Source organism: Ranitomeya variabilis, chromosome 1 (genome assembly GCF_051348905.1).
Source record: "Ranitomeya variabilis isolate aRanVar5 chromosome 1, aRanVar5.hap1, whole genome shotgun sequence".
NCBI lineage: Eukaryota > Metazoa > Chordata > Amphibia > Anura > Dendrobatidae > Ranitomeya > Ranitomeya variabilis.
The window spans coordinates 442,971,683-442,987,546 of record NC_135232.1 but is presented as its reverse complement, the minus strand read 5'-3'; the positions used below and the strand labels follow the sequence as shown (position 1 = coordinate 442,987,546).

General features: G+C 44.6%; 1 protein-coding gene across 1 annotated transcript in view; it reads left to right on the top strand.

The window, feature by feature from the left end:
- Positions 1–1,736: 1,736 nt before the first annotated feature.
- The window catches only part of LOC143770653 (E3 ubiquitin-protein ligase TRIM32-like), a 72,300-nt gene continuing 58,172 nt past the window's right edge, over positions 1,737–15,864 (top strand). The window contains exon 1 of the mRNA XM_077260557.1: positions 1,737–1,787. The gene's annotated coding sequence lies outside the window, so the exon portion shown is untranslated. The remainder of the gene's footprint in view (positions 1,788–15,864) is intronic.

The following is a 15,864-nucleotide window of genomic DNA, read 5'->3' as shown; positions in this document are numbered from 1 at the left end:
CTTATTAATACTGAAGCCACATTATTTATTACGCTAGTATTACGCTATTTTATCATGCTTCTTGTTGCCTGAAAGGTACTAGTCACATAATACAGCATTCAGCTTACGGACATTTCATGCACAGCACCCCTTGTTAACGGTCTTCACAAAGCAGACTGCAACCTGTCGAGATACATTTGCGATAAAGGAGATTTGATGTGTACAACAATCAGGCATAACTTTAAAATCATCTGCCTAGCACTAGGCAGGTGTTCATTTCACCGAAAGCTTTCTCTGGCATCGGACACCTCAGTGTTAGCAACAGATCATGAACACCTTGAACTCCTTGTCATATTTTTCAAACCATTCCTGAACATTTTTTTCAGTAAAGCATGGTTTATTATCCCGCAGAAGAGTTCACTGCCACTAGAGTGAATGTGGTGCATTATACTATATGGAGGACTATGAGGTGCTTTATAGTATATGGAGGACTTGTGGCACAGCACGATATTGTTAAATTACTCTGTAGTGGTTAGCTGGGGTCCTAGGTTCAAATCCCACCAAGGACAACATTTGTAAGGAGTTTGCATGTTCTCCCTGTGTTTGCGTGGGTTTCCTCCAGGTATTCCGGTTTCCTCCCACATTCTAAAGACATACTGATAGGGAGTTTAGATTGTGAGCCCCATCGGGGACAGTGCCAATAATGTCTGCAAATCGCTGTGGAATTAATGGCGATATATAAATGAGTAAAATGAATAAATAAAATTGTCCCTACGCTCTCAGTAGATTATACCCCCTCTTTGCCACAGAATCATTGTGTGGGCAGTATCACTATCACATGCTGATCTGAAGCAACCATAAGGGGGGCAATTGCAATTACAATTCATTGGCTCCAAGAGCCGTTTGGTCTTAATATCTCTTCACCTTTTAAATAGTTTTGACAGCGAGTGGTAGTTGTCCACCAAATAAAGCAGCTAAGTTCCAATTACATTGTCGAGCACCAGTGGGTTTTGTTTATTTATTTATTGATTTAGGTTTTAACCTGTCCATTAACCTCAGATAACTGTTGGCTAAATGAAAGCTATCTCTCTGTACTCTTCCATATGTATGTATGCTCAGTTCCGTTGAGCATGTTTTCTCAGTAGGAACAGAGTGGAGTAAGCTGCTACTACAAACCTCAGAAAGTGGCTTAATTTAACAAGAGAAAAAGGATTGGGCAGCAGTTAGAGCACCTGATCTGTAACTCCCCCAACATTTGCTGTTGGGGAACAGTTGTGAGCACCCAAGTTGACATTAGTTGGCTTTTTGGCCAAAACTGATGAGTTTGGCTGAGAATGTCCTGTTTTAGTGTAGTGGAGACTGTATTGGCATTCACAGTAATATCCTGCACTGGAGGAAATAAGCATGCAGTAAGACTCCAGACGAACAACGCTACAATGTATATTAGCAGCATTTATAATCCTGACACATGGTAACAAGCCAACAATCACTCCCTGGTTTATTCTTGTTTACTGAAAACTTCATTTTGTGCAAATAATTCCACATTGACATTGCTATCAGAGAATACAACATTGTGAGTTTCCAGGGAACCATGAGCAGAACAGAACACAAACAAGTTGTTACTCTGCCAGTGGGGAGTGTGAAATTTACCTGAGCTGAACAAATTGGATATTCTGATGTGTATCAGCACTGAGCAGGGCCATGGGTATTGCTCCATGGTAACTGCAATGGGATAAGACGGAGACACTGTACCAGCCGGCTCATTCACTGTCTTCCTTCTGTCTTTGGGGACGGTGGCAGCAGCATAGGTAAGAATTGTAAGTCATTGTTTGTAGCAGCAAATATTGTAGAATGCTACAAAAATATTTTAAATGGTCAGTACATTGAAGCATATACGGTAACTATATTTTTTAAAACAGCATTAGTTCAGTGGGTATAGCCCTTAGACCACCTATGAAATGTTAAAATGTTAAGAATATCATAGTCACAATTTAGTTCTGTATTGCCTGAATGCTTGTCTTTACAGAACTGTTTAGGAAATAGTTTTATTCAATTTACAGGAAAGTCATACTGTAAATTGGACCTAATCCTAACTGTCTGTAGTGTGTTCCTTTTATATAAAATATGTAAAACCCCTAATAATATTTTATGTGTCTGAAAAACAGGACATAACCTTAGACTTTAGGAGCTTATTAGACAATTCCAATAGCTACTGCACATTCATTTTTATTGACCTACATATACCTATTATTGACATTAATAGAAAACAATCCATAAAAGTAGGCACCACTAAGAAATGTATAGCTGCATTAGCTATATGGCTGCTGGGATCCACTATTTGAGAAAAGTATTGATGTTTGATGACAAAGGTATTCTCACCATATAATGCAATTGCATATCACTAAGATCACCCCCCACCTCCCCCCGGATCCTGTAAAGTGAAAAAATGTAGCCCCTTTGGGTTTTTTTCCTGCAAAGCAGCAGTGGTACCACAACGTCTTTCTGAAGATAATTACTAATGATGAGTGAGGGATACTCGTTGCTCGAGATTTCCCGAGCATGCTCGGGGAGGTCTCCGAGTATTTTTAGTGCTCGGAGATTTCGTTTTTGTTGATGCAGCTGCATGATTTACAGCCGATAGACAGCATAAGTACATGTAGGGGTTGCCTGGTTGCTAGGGAATCCCCACATGTACTTATGCTGGCTAACAGATGTAAATCATTCAGCTGAGGTGAGGAAAACTAAATCTCCGAGCACTAAAAAATACTCGGAGGACACCCGAGCGTGCTCTGGAAATCTCAAGTAACGAGTATGCTCACTCATCACTAATAATTACCTTATGTTCTGGAAGTTAAATGCTCAATGATTACTTGCCATTACTTCCATTACTTGTAATAGTGGGTAAATGTCATGACTTAAGTAAAAAAAATTGTTACGACCATACACCATATCAGTAGGTATTTTACAAAATGAGAGTACATATAATGCACGGTTCCTTAACCCCCGGAGCTTTTTTCGGTTTTGCGTTTTCGTTTTTCGCTCCCCTCCTTCCCAGAGCCATAACTTTTTTTATTTTCTGTCTATATGGCCGTGTGGGGGCTTATTTTTTGCAGTATGAGTTGTACTTTTGAACGACTCCATTGGTTTTACCATGTCGGGAACTAGAAAACGGGGAAAAAAGTGCGGTGAAATTGCAAAAAAAGTGTAATCCCAGACTTGTTTTTTGTTTGGCTTTTTTGCTAGGTTCACTAAATGCTAAAACTGACCTGCCATTATGATTCTCCAGGTCATTATGAGTTCATAGATGTCAAACATGTCTAGGTTCTTTTTTATCTAAAAGGTGAAAAAAAATACAAACTTTGCTAAAAGAAAAAAAAATTGCGCCATTTTCCAAAACCCTTAGTGTCTCCATTTTTCATGATCTCAGGTTGGGTGAAGGCTTATTTTTTGCATGCCGAGCTGACGTTTTTAATTATACAATTTTGGTGCAGATACGTTCTTTTGATCGCCCGTTATTGCATTTTAATGCAATGTTGTGGCGAACAAAAAAAGTAATTCTGCTGTTTTGACTTTTTTTTATTGCTACTCCCTTTAGAAATCAGGTTAATCCTTTTTTTATTGATAGATCAGGCGATTCTGAACGCGGCGACATCAAATATTTGTAGGTTTGATTTTTTTATTGTTTTATTTTGAATGGAGTGAAGGGGGGTGATTTGAACTTGTATATATATATATTTTCATATTTTTAAAAACATTTTTTTTACTTTTGGCATGCTTCAATAGCCTCCATGGGAGGCTAGAAGCTGCCACAACTTGATCGTCTCTTCTACATAGAGATGATGCTCAGATCGCCTCTATGTAGCAGAATTACAGACTTACTATGAGTGCCGACCACAGGCTGGCACTCATAACAATCTGGCATCAACAACCATAGAGGAGACCTCTGGTTGTCATGCCAACACAACGATGACCCCTGATCATGTGAAGGGGTCACCGGTGTGCACATTCCCGTCCAGAAGCGCTTGCTAAATGCCGCTGTCAGAGTTTGACAGCAGCATTTAACTAGTTAATAGGAGTGGGTGGATCGCGATTCCACCTGCGCCTATTGCGGACACATGTCAGCTGTTCAAAACAGCTGACATGTCCTGACTGTGATGCGGGCTCACTGCCGCAGCCCACATCAAAGCGAGGGATGCTGCCATCAGACGTACTTTTCCGTCCTATGGCAGTAAGGGGTTAAAGGGAATCTGTCAGTAGGATCAGCCCGCCTATGCCTTCTGTAAGGGCATGTAGGTCATTGGAAGCTGAATAAATTGATACCTTGATATCTGCGCTCTGATGTCTTATTCCAGAGGAGTCTACATTTTTATTATATGTAAATGAGCTGTTCAAGACACTGATCTCCTTGAGAATCCACCTGCAGAGCTTATTTTAACTAAATGGGGGCAGGGCTGATCCCACTGATAGATTCCCTTTAATAAACCATACTGATCTATTGAGAGATTTCCTTTAAGGGTATGTGCAAATGTTCAGCATTTGCAGCAGCAAAAATATGCCACAAATATTGATGTTAACAGTTTTAGTAAGTTTTTGATGTGCTTTGAAAAATGTTGCAAAAATGCCGAAAGATTTGACAAAATGTATATTTAAAGGTTCTCCAAATCTGCAAGGAAAAAATAAGCAGCTGAGAGTTCAGAAATTTAATTCACGTTGTTGGTACAGTAAAACAAAAATGCAACATGTGATCATACCCCAGGGATCCCCAGCCTGTGGCTTGGGAGCCGCATGTGGCTCATGGGACCATGATGTGTGTCTCACAGCTGTCTGGTAACATTGTGCATTAGCACCAGATCTGACAGCTATGATGAACAGATCTGGATGTGTACATACTGGCCTTGGGGTTGGAGATATAAATTAAGTGCTAAGCTGGATATAGGATCATACTTCCAGATAAAGAAGGTCCTGACATAGTGCACCACACAAACCTTTCAGTTGCATTTACGTGCGCCGAGTTAAACACACTTGATTGATAATATTGAAGTGATTCGTTGCTCGTTTCCTGGCTTCTGTGTGTCTGCAGACTTATGAAACCCTCCAGCGCATACACTGTGCACTGCAGGGATTCTTCAGTTTCTGAGATGGGACCAGAGGGTACGTATAAGTGATACATACTCCCTGTCACAGCTCTGTTGGGTGTCCCGGGAACAGGGGCTCCTCCCCTGTTGCTAACTCTAGGGGCACTCTAGCTTGCCCTGTTCACCGAATTACTTCTGATGGTGAAGACGCCAGGCAATGTACATTGTCTTAGCTCCTGAATACACTCTCAGTCTGTACTCTTCCCCCACCCACACCCAAAACCTAGCAACAGTCATAGATAAATCCACCAAACACCTTCTCAAATAACAACCACCAACCAACAACTTCCAACCATGCAGCAAAAGCTATCTTTAACCATGAGTGCTTGCCAGGACCCAGATTATGTAGGAGATGGGAGTAGCTAACAGTGAACAGCTGAGCCTTAATGCAGGAAAGTTTCCAGGAGATCTCAACTGAGCAGGTTAAATCTTGCACTGCTAAAACAAACTTGCACTATTTAATATGAAGGTGAAGTGCTTCTAATCTGTGCAGGAATAGGAGAAATCAGACACTGCAGTCTTCTAGCTCCTCTTTGTCATTGTAAACCCATGAAAGTACACCCCCTTCTACGAGGGACCTCCGGAACCTCAGAATGGGGTTTATCTGGGTGTGCCACATAAAGAGCTCATCATCCTGGCCGTATGGACATCAGATGCTGGTACTTACATCCTCTTTTCAGGACTGTATGTCTTCCAGTGTACCAGATACTGAAGCAACCGACGAACTAAGAGAGAATCAACGATTTTAGCTATTTGAAATTCCAGATTTGACATCAGGCTGCATGAGAATTGGTGAAGAATAGATGCAAAACGCCCCTTCAAGGCATCGAATAGCTCCCTGGCCGGACTGGACCTCTTGAAAAAGTCTGTCTCTTTTATATCTGTCAGAGGTTTGGCCACTACCGAAAAGTTTTTGAAACCCAAAAACCTTTGTAATGCCTTCAAATCCTCAGGACAATCCCAATCCATTACATGATCCATGCAAAAACCAGTGGATGAAAAAACATATCCTAGAAAATGGATCTACTCAACCAAGAAATAATTTATTGACTATTAGTATCTGTAAGACCAGCCTGACATGTACCTGATATGACTAAAGGTCAGGTAAATAAATTTATGTCATCTAGATAGATTAATAATAATAATCTTTACTTTTATATAGCACTAACATATTCTGCAGTGCTTTACAGTTTGCACACATTATCGCTGTCGACGATGGAGCTCACAATCTAAATTCTCTATCAGTATGTATTTGGAGTGTGGGTGGAAACCGGAGTACCGGGAGGAAACCCACGCAAACATAGTGAAAACATACAAACTCCTTGCAGATGTTGTCCTTCTTGGGATTTGAACCCAGGACCCCAGCGCTGCAAGGCTGCATTGCTAACCACTGAGCCACCTACCAGGTGACTAAAGATGAGTGGGAGCGGATACCAATCCCGGACCCTGATCTAATGGAGATAGCCGAAATCTAGGCAGGTGCATAACCCCCTTCAACCCCTATCTTCTTTCAAAGAAAAACCCCGCGGGCGATGGGGAATGAGGATGGTCTGATATGACCTCTGGTCAAACTTTCCACAGTATAGTCCTTCATGGCCTGCCTCTCTGGACCAGAGATATTATATATTCTGCTTTTTGGCAGCTTGACCCCAGGGACAAGATTAACGGTGCAGTTACAAGGATGATGGGGCTGAAGTTCTTGGCATCCCTGCTCTGAAAACATCCCCAAACTCAGACAGGTATTTATGGACAGACTGGATATCCACCCTTGCAAACCAGGTACCCAAGCAGTGTCCTTGACAATACTCACTCCACTTTACCACCTCCCAAGTCTGCCAATCTACCACAGGGTAATGCAGAGTTAGCCAAGGTATTGCAAGAACCACAGGAGAGGGCAGACCCTCTAGCACATAACTGTCAATTACTTCTGGTTGCATGGCCCCTACCTGTAGATGTAACTGGAGCGCCCCCAGACGCAGGGCCGCGGGGTACTCAGTACCGGGCCTCTCGGTCTCAGTTCTGGGGTTGTCACGGTGGCTAGACCCTGTCCGTGAGCCTGCTAAGGGGCGTCCAATGAAAGGTGAAAGTGGTGGTGCGTGGTGCAGGTCGCGATGAATAACGAGGACACAGGGTTGCAGTCTCTTTACCTCTTTACTGAAGGCTTCAAGGTCCTCAATCCAGAGTATGGTTAACAGGGCTGTCTGAGACCGGCCGGTCCGATGGCACCTCCAGAGTTCCCTTTGCAGGTGGAAATCTGTGCCTACCTTCTAGCGCCTGTGTGTTGTAGTACTTCCCTGCTGAGCACCACGGGATAGTCCTCACAACTGTTGTGTCTGTTTCTGATGTTCTTTCCCACAACTTATGTCTGTTCTGATGTTCTTCTCCGTCCCCCAGATGATGTGGATAGGACGCACCCGTATGACGGGTAGGCCTGGGGTTCTTCCAAGACCCTAGTGACGCCCCTCTCCCACAGTTGCCCCCTATGTCTGCTTAGGTGATTTAGGTGAGACAGCCAACCTATAATTAACTGTCCTGCCGTTGGTTTGAAGTAATGCTTGGAGCCCAATACTTCCTCGGCGTTCCGGCCACCGGCTACGCGCCTCAGTAGGATGTTGCCTCGATCTTACAGCACGACTCCTACTGGTGTTATCTCCTTTTTGCTTTGATCTCGTTTCTCACTCTCCAGAATAAACCTCGCTTCTTGTCCTTTCTTGAGATACCGCTGCGATGTAGTGCAGGCGCGGTTCCTTAACGTTCTGTCCTTTTCGCTAGGCCTCTGTCAGGATCCCACCCCTGACAGGGACCCCCCTAAATCTTCCCCTGCAACACCCTCTGCCACAGGATGTTGCCTGGTTCCAAGGCAGTCAGCTTCTGTCTAACTTTCTATCCAACCCCCAGTTTTACCAGATTGTGAGGAGTGGCCTAATACATAGCACCCTTAGCTCCCCCTGGAGGCCAGACTATGAACTATGAAGTGTATTGGTGTCTGTGATACCTGGTCAGGTGAACTCCTTCAGTGCCATCAGACATACCATCACTCCCCTTAGCGGCGGAGCGACAGTACTGCAACGACCAGGACTCTGGGGCGCTGCACTCCCCCCCAGTTAAATCCAGTACTCCCGGACTGGGAAGAAAACAACAATACATGTCAGCAAAAAGACATACAAATTTTGAAATGCATGAAACAAGTAAATTTGAACCGAGCTTCCCTTTATGGGAGGTGAGGACACTTGAACGTTACAACTGAAACATGGTTAAATATGTTAAATAACAGTCTATAAATAACTTTGCTTACCCAGCCGGGTATTCTAGTTAAGTGCAAATTCTCAACAATAATTTAACTTCTCCTTTAAGGACGTATAAGCTGGATCCACTAAAGGCTTACTAATAAACTCCTAAAATATAAATTAACTTTTCTTCATTTTTCTCTTCTAAGTGCAATATTTTCTTCTTACTCTCTGATTGGTCTTATGCAGGACCGCCTGTCTATCTGCCCAAGCCTACTGCCTCTTTTCGTAGTACAGGATCACTGAGCCATCTCTCTATGGCGCCTAGGAGGACTCACCCACTAACCCCTACGGGTTCACTTCCTGTCCTCAATCTTCTAGCAACATTATCAAACATTTTTCTATAGCTAACTAACTGGCTACATATAACTTACTATGTAAAACATTATTACTGTTCACTCTCTTTTAAAGCAACATTGTACATTAAGTGCAAATGGTGAACATTCCCTTTAAGAGGGAACCAAGTCTCTTTGAGGTAGTGCAACTGCTCAAGTTGCAAGTCCGTGTAGGGCAGGAACTCCGGTACTGTTTCCAGGAACAGTTTCTTCACAAAGAGTCCATTTTCTTGTAAAACCAGTAGAGGGCACCCTTAATAGGGTGCAAACTATTTACATCACAGTTTGTGAACCATTCACCGTCCATGATTCGGCAGTCTTTTCAAAATAGGGGGTATTAAAGAGTAAAAAGAAAAACCAAAAGCAAAAATAAAAAGCAATAGGGATCCCGGGTAAACAAAGGGATCCCTTTAAGAGCAACCCTGGTCGGGTTCTAGCAGCAGAGGACACAAAAAGACGAACAGTTAACTATTTACATTTTGTAGAACTTTAGGGCTTCATTCTGTCTGATTAGGAGACGGTCTCCTCCTAGGCCTTACCTGGCAAGTGGCCCTCTGTGGTTTGGGAAAGCCCGATCCCCGACCAGGCAACAGTGGCGCCCCCTCCTGAGCTACCCGTCTCAGCCGAGAACAGGCGTGACCCACAGGCATACAGTGGGTTGGGACATTCTGGTGGTCCGCAGCGGAGGGTCCTGCTACCTTTTCCGCAGTGGGTTTGACCTCCGGAGTCCCAGCAGCAACCTGGAGAGTGGCGCACCACTGAACGCCCCGGGCCATCCAGCCGGCCTCCCTCCGCCACCGGGTATAGGTCACAGCATCTCCGGGTTCCAAGTCGCGATCCTCATCATACTTTCCACTGCAAGGCTCCACTTTCCTCCGATCAACGCGGACCTGCAGCGGCTCTCCAATCTCTTGGATAACTCCCCTTCCTTCCCGGGAGTTGAAGAAAACCACTACACCCCAGTGCGACGGTGGGACCTCTGTAGCACCTGTCAGGTCGACCTGGGCCGCACTTTGGGGCCTATTCCTCCACGCTGTCATCAAGCGCCGCAGGTGTTCCGCCGCCGGCAGGATTCTCAGGCCCTGCGTCTGCAGCTCACGCTCTACCGCGGTCGGGATGGATAGGGCGGGGGACACTGGAGACAGGCAGATCTCCGCAGGCTGGCCCAACCAGGAGATCACACGGTCTTCGGCCTCCCGGCGGTGTGCTAACCGCCGGGCCTCAGCTGCAGCCACCCACTCCTCAGATGGCGGCCAGTTGGGTCTTCCCAGCAGTAACTCCGTGAGGGCCAGTCCCTGCAGCGATGGCGAATCTGGGACTGTTACGGGTGATGCAGCCTCGTGCTGGGTCGGGTCGTCCCCATGCGGTGCTTCCGACGTCGCCATCTTTGCCTCCTCCTCGGTGTCTCCTTCCCGCGCTCTCTTTCGGGGGTGGTCCCATCTCCATTGTCCTCACCCTCCATAGAGGATGAGAAGGCGGACCTCAGCAGCTGACGGACTCGTCCTCAGGATGCAGTAATACTTAGACTGGGCAGCCATGATTTTCCGCGCTCTTCAGCTCATTCACGCCCACTTCCACGCCCTTCTTCTGCGCTCCTCTTAGCGCTGTAATGGCGGCGGTTTTGGCGGGAACTTCTGGCGGCAAGTGGCAATCCACAGTCTTTGCAATAAATCACAGTCCAAGCACAATAAATCACAGTTCCAAGGCACACATGACCTGATTCTTCAGGCTTAAGTAGATCCTGTTCGTGATGCCAAGTTTGGAGCGCCCCCAGACGCAGGGCCGCGGGGTACTCAGTACCGGGCCTCTCTGTCTCAGTTCTGGGGTTGTCACGGTGGCTAGACCCGGTCCTTGACCCTGCTAAGGGGCGTCCAATGAAAGGTGAAAGTGGTGGTGCGTGGTGCAGGCCGCGATGAATAACGAGGACACAGGGTTGCAGTCTCTTTACCTCTTTACTGAAGGCTTCAAGGTCCTCAATCCAGAGTACGGTTAACAGGGCTGTCTGAGACCGGCCGGTCCGATGGCACCTCCAGAGTTCCCTTTGCAGGTGGAAATCTGTGCCTACCTTCTAGCGCCTGTGTGTTGTAGTACTTCCCTGCTGAACACCACGGGATAGTCCTCACAACTGTTGTGTCTGTTTCTGATGTTCTTTCCCACAACTTATGTCTGTTCTGATGTTCTTCTCCGTCCCCCAGATGATATGGATAGTTCTTCCGGGACCCTAGTGACGCCCCTCTCCCACAGTTGCCCCCTATGTCTGCTTAGGTGATTTAGGTGAGACAGCCAACCTATAATTAACTGTCCTGCCGTTGGTTTGAAGTAATGCTTGGAGCCCAATACTTCCTCGGCGTTCCGGCCACCGGCTATGCGCCTCAGTAGGATGTTGCCTCGATCTTACAGCACGACTCCTACTGGTGTTATCTCCTTTTTGCTTTGATCTCGTTTCTCACTCTCCAGAATAAACCTCGCTTCTTGTCCTTTCTTGAGATACCGCCGCGATGTAGTGCAGGCGCGGTTCCTTAACGTTCTGTCCTTTTCGCTAGGCCTCTGTCAGGATCCCACCCCTGACAGGGATCCCCCTGAATCTTCCCCTGCAACACCCTCTGCCAACCCAGTCAGCTTCTGTCTAACTTTCTATCCAACCCCCAGTTTTACCAGATTGTGAGGAGTGGCCTAATACATAGCACCCTTAGCTCCCCCTGGAAGCCAGACTATGAAGTGTATTGGTGTCTGTGATACCTGGTCAGGTGAACTCCTTCAGTGCCATCAGACATACCATCACTCCCCTTAGCGGTGGAGCGACAGTACTGCAACAACCAGGACTCTGGGGCGCTGCATAACCCTCAGATGACTTGAGCATAATACCCCTGTCTCAAGACTGCGGAGTCAATTGCGATTGTGAGTATAGGACTGGACAGTGTAGGTGGTTTGAGGCCCTAGACCTCACGGTGCTAGCAGGGATCTCACCGAGGTCACAGCAATTCAGCCCGGTTGGGAACGCAGCCTCAGTGCCCGGAGGTAACCTCCATGACATCACCACCGGTCACTGAGGCTGCATTCAGTCACAAGTCGTTCTCAGCATGTACGGTCGGATTTTGGCACTGTCCAGATTGAAAACTGTTTTTCCCCCAGACAAGGATTACAGCGTGGGAGAGAACAAAGGATAGGTGAGGGATATTGTTTATTATTTTTGTTTTATTACAGAAGACAAGGGCTTTGGTGGAATAGGCATTTGAGTATAACTGTGTTTGTTATTTTTAAATAAAAAAGTAAAAGTGTGTTTTGTTTTATTTCTAATAAAGGATTTTATTCTGGCTGTGTCTTTATTCACCATGTAACTATAGGATTAGTAATGGATAGTTATCTTATAGGTACCTCTACATTACTAATTCATGGACTTGATGTCTCCTGACAATATAAAGGTGACATCAACTCCACAAATATTAACCCCATTTGCCACCACTACAGGGCAAGTAGAAAGAGTCGGGCAAAGCACCAGAATTGGCGCATCTAATAGATGGGCCTTTTCTGGGCACCTGCGGGCTGCTATTTTTAGGCTGGGGGCAATATCCATGGTGCCTTACAAGCCTCAGAATACCAGCCCCCAGCTGTCTGCTTTAGCAAGGCTGGTTGTCAAAAATAGGGGGAACTCAATGCCGTTTTTTTAAATTATTTATTTAAATAATTTAAAATAAACACCATGAGGACCCCTCTATTCTTAATAACCAGCATTGCTGAAGCTGTCAGCTGAGGGTTGCAGCCCCCAGCTGTGAGTTTTGCCTGGCTGGTAATCAAAAATACAGGAAAACCCATGCTGTTGTTATAAAAATGTATTTATTTACAGCACATAAGTGAATACTCCCATCAGCTGCTCCTGCTCTCGCTGTTATTAGTGGCAGCAGGCGTCTGATGGTGGGAGCAGTAGTCCCATCCACTGATACCAGTGACCGGAGGTAAACTTTATACCTCTGATCACAGCTGAGCGCTCACGCTGTTTTTTGACAGCATGGGAACTGCGGCTCTCTGACTGGCGTGGATGATTTCTCCGCCAATTCATAAGCAATGTTTTTTTTGTGCTGTCATGCACTTGACAGCATGGCAAACACTAGATAATCGGGGCCCCCATTCAAGTCAATGGGGTTCGGGTTCCGGTCCAGGCACTGTTCTGGTACCCGAACCCAAGTAACTATTTGCCAAACCCGCCAGACACAAATATTCAGGTGTCCGCCCATCTCTATTTCTGAGGAACAAGGATGCAACCTGACGTATAGCTTACAGGCCTCCCTGAAAACAACAAACTTTTCATGCCACCAGAGAACCTGTCACACAAAGAAATCTTGGGCTCCACTAAGGATTGCCGGGGAGTCACGGTCCACAAACCTGATGTAATAATGATGCAAAACGACAGTGCATATATCTGCCACCTCCAGGCTGAGTTTCTGCAGTTGCCATGTCAAAGCAGTGATAGGATCCACAATGGATCAAAAAACAGTTTCGGCCAGAGCTAGTGTCATGGCTCTGTTGTCAGGTGTCCCAGGACCAGGGGCTCCTAACCTGTCCCTAACACTAGGGGCTCCCTAGCTTGCCCTGTTCCTCGGATTACTTCTGATGGTGAAGACGCCAGGGCCACGTACTTTGCCTTAGCTCCTGAATCCGCCCTCAGTCTGTACCCTTCCCCCACCCAGGGAAGAGGGGAGCAGTAGTGTACTGTAACACACCAACCAGACTAACAAGGTAATACAGGGATAAAGGAAAATATCAATCATACAAATATACTCACACAAACAACAGAGGAATGCATTGGGAAGTGGAGGATGAGGTAAAACTAAAGTAGAGATGGAGGGGAAATTAGTACACACCCAAATCCTAGCAACATTCCCAGATAAATTCACCAAATGACTTTTCAAATAACAACCAACAACCTCCAACCATGCAGCAAATTTATGATATGATAGACTCAGCTATGTGGTTAGATTACTCTTATCACATCAGTTTCTCTTGATTCATTTAAATTTTCCCAGCGGGATAGATATAATCGTATGTTTAGGACTGTTGCTTTGGGCATGAAGAATGGCGTTCCCTGACATAGGCTTAGAAAAAGTGGAGGTGTGTATGGTTGAATGAAGAATGCCTCTGAGTTGTAAATCTAAAAAGGAGGTGTCAGGTGGATGTGTATAACAGGTAAATGACAAGTTGCAGGGGTTATTTTTGATATATTGAATGAATAACTGTATGGCAAAAACATGGTCAGCGATGTATTTGCCATACTAGAATAAAAAGAGGACAAAAGGGTTGTCCTGGCAATTGAGATAACATTTTTCCCAATAAGACATTTCCTGAGGAAGAAGTGCTTGACACTTTGAAATCCATTGAATAGAATAAAAAACACATGTATGAATAAATCAATGAAATTTGACCTCTTCCATAAACAGCAGCGTGGGAAGTATCCACAAATTATTCCTTTCTTCATTTTGATAGTTATGTAATTCATTCCTTGAAGTTCTCGCAATGCTGTGGATTGTGAGGTTGGAGTGGACTTTAGATGTTTTAGTATTCAAATCCACCTTTTTGAGCTCTCTCTCTATAGTTTCCTGGAATCGGTCCATACAATCAGATCTAGAGTTAATGGGGTAAAAAAAAAAAGGATTTTTGGTAGTGAAATTAGAAGCCTGAGTGATGGAATGATCCTGGAAGCTGTTGTCGCATTGTAGATCCTGCAGGCACATAAGTGACATCTGTTCGGCAAAATTAAGACCATTATGAATTGGAAAAATATTAGATCCACAACTTTTATGATGTTGTCTAAAAACAGTTTTTTGATGGTAAGATTATATAATCTTATAGTATAATCATTTATGTCAAGCTTAAACTTGGTTTCCTTGCATATCATAATAATTAGGGATGATCGAATAGCTTCGGATAAGAGCTTATATCATCACTAATAATAATAATATCTTAAAGTTTTGATACTGAATGTCGAACACGTGACAATGATTCTTTATACTCAGAATTGTTTTAGTGTAATCTAATTTGGTTTTAATTGCGGTGATTTCTGTCTACATTCCAGCAAGTTTTAATGCTTCGTGATTAATTATTAGCCGCATAAGATTGACAGAACAGTTGGAAAGGGATTTGATTCCAATCTTCAAATGCAACAAAATATATGGTGGTGCAGATTTTTTGATCCTTAAACCTCTGGGAATCATATCTTTTTTATGCAATTTTCTAAGGTAGTGTGATCCCACCATATCTTGGTTTCATTAATGAGAAGTTTCACAAGCGTATTTAACTCAAGAGGTGCATCAGATGGTGCAGATTCAGATACCTTTTCATTAGAAAACACAAGAGCAGCTCTCTGTTGTTTGTCAGATTGATTACCCATATTTAAATAGATGCTACGCCTTGATCAGAACTGTCTAAAAATATTAACCCCTTATCCCCTTTTTTCAGTTTTGCGTTTTCGTTTTTCGCTCCTCTTCTTCCCAGAGCCATAACTTTTTTATTTTTCCGTCAATATAGCCATGTTTTTTGCGGGCCTCTCTGACCTCTCCCAGCGCCTGCGCACTGCAGTACTTTGCTCTGCAACAGGGCCGGGGTGCGATGAAGAAGCAGGAGGACGGCATCACAAAAAGATGGGAGGCGCCGGACCCGGACCTGCGACACCCATTAGACCAGACCGCTCCCCCTCTGGGTGAGTATAATATAACTTATTTTTCTTCACTTGCAGGTCGGACCGGGGGCTTATATACAGCATTATAGAATACTGTAGATAAGCCCTGAAAGGTGATGGCCGCATCTTATAGTGGCAAAATCTGCTGACAGGTTCTCTTTAATCTGCTGAAATAAACTTTGGAACGAATAGTAGGAGCTGGAACCCTTTATTCTTTCCTGTTTATCCACGTGTGGTCACACGATTTCCCTGCTCCTGCATGCCTGCGACCGACAAGGTGAGCTGGTGTCTGAAACCTCTTTTTTTACATGTTTATTACATGTTTTCGAAATGCGTTGCTCCACAATATGGATTCATGTTTTTAATGAGCTGAAATAAACTTTGGAACGAATATTAGGAACTGGAACCTTTTTTTTCCTCATCAGCAGACCCTCTGCTGTCATGACAACCCATCAGTG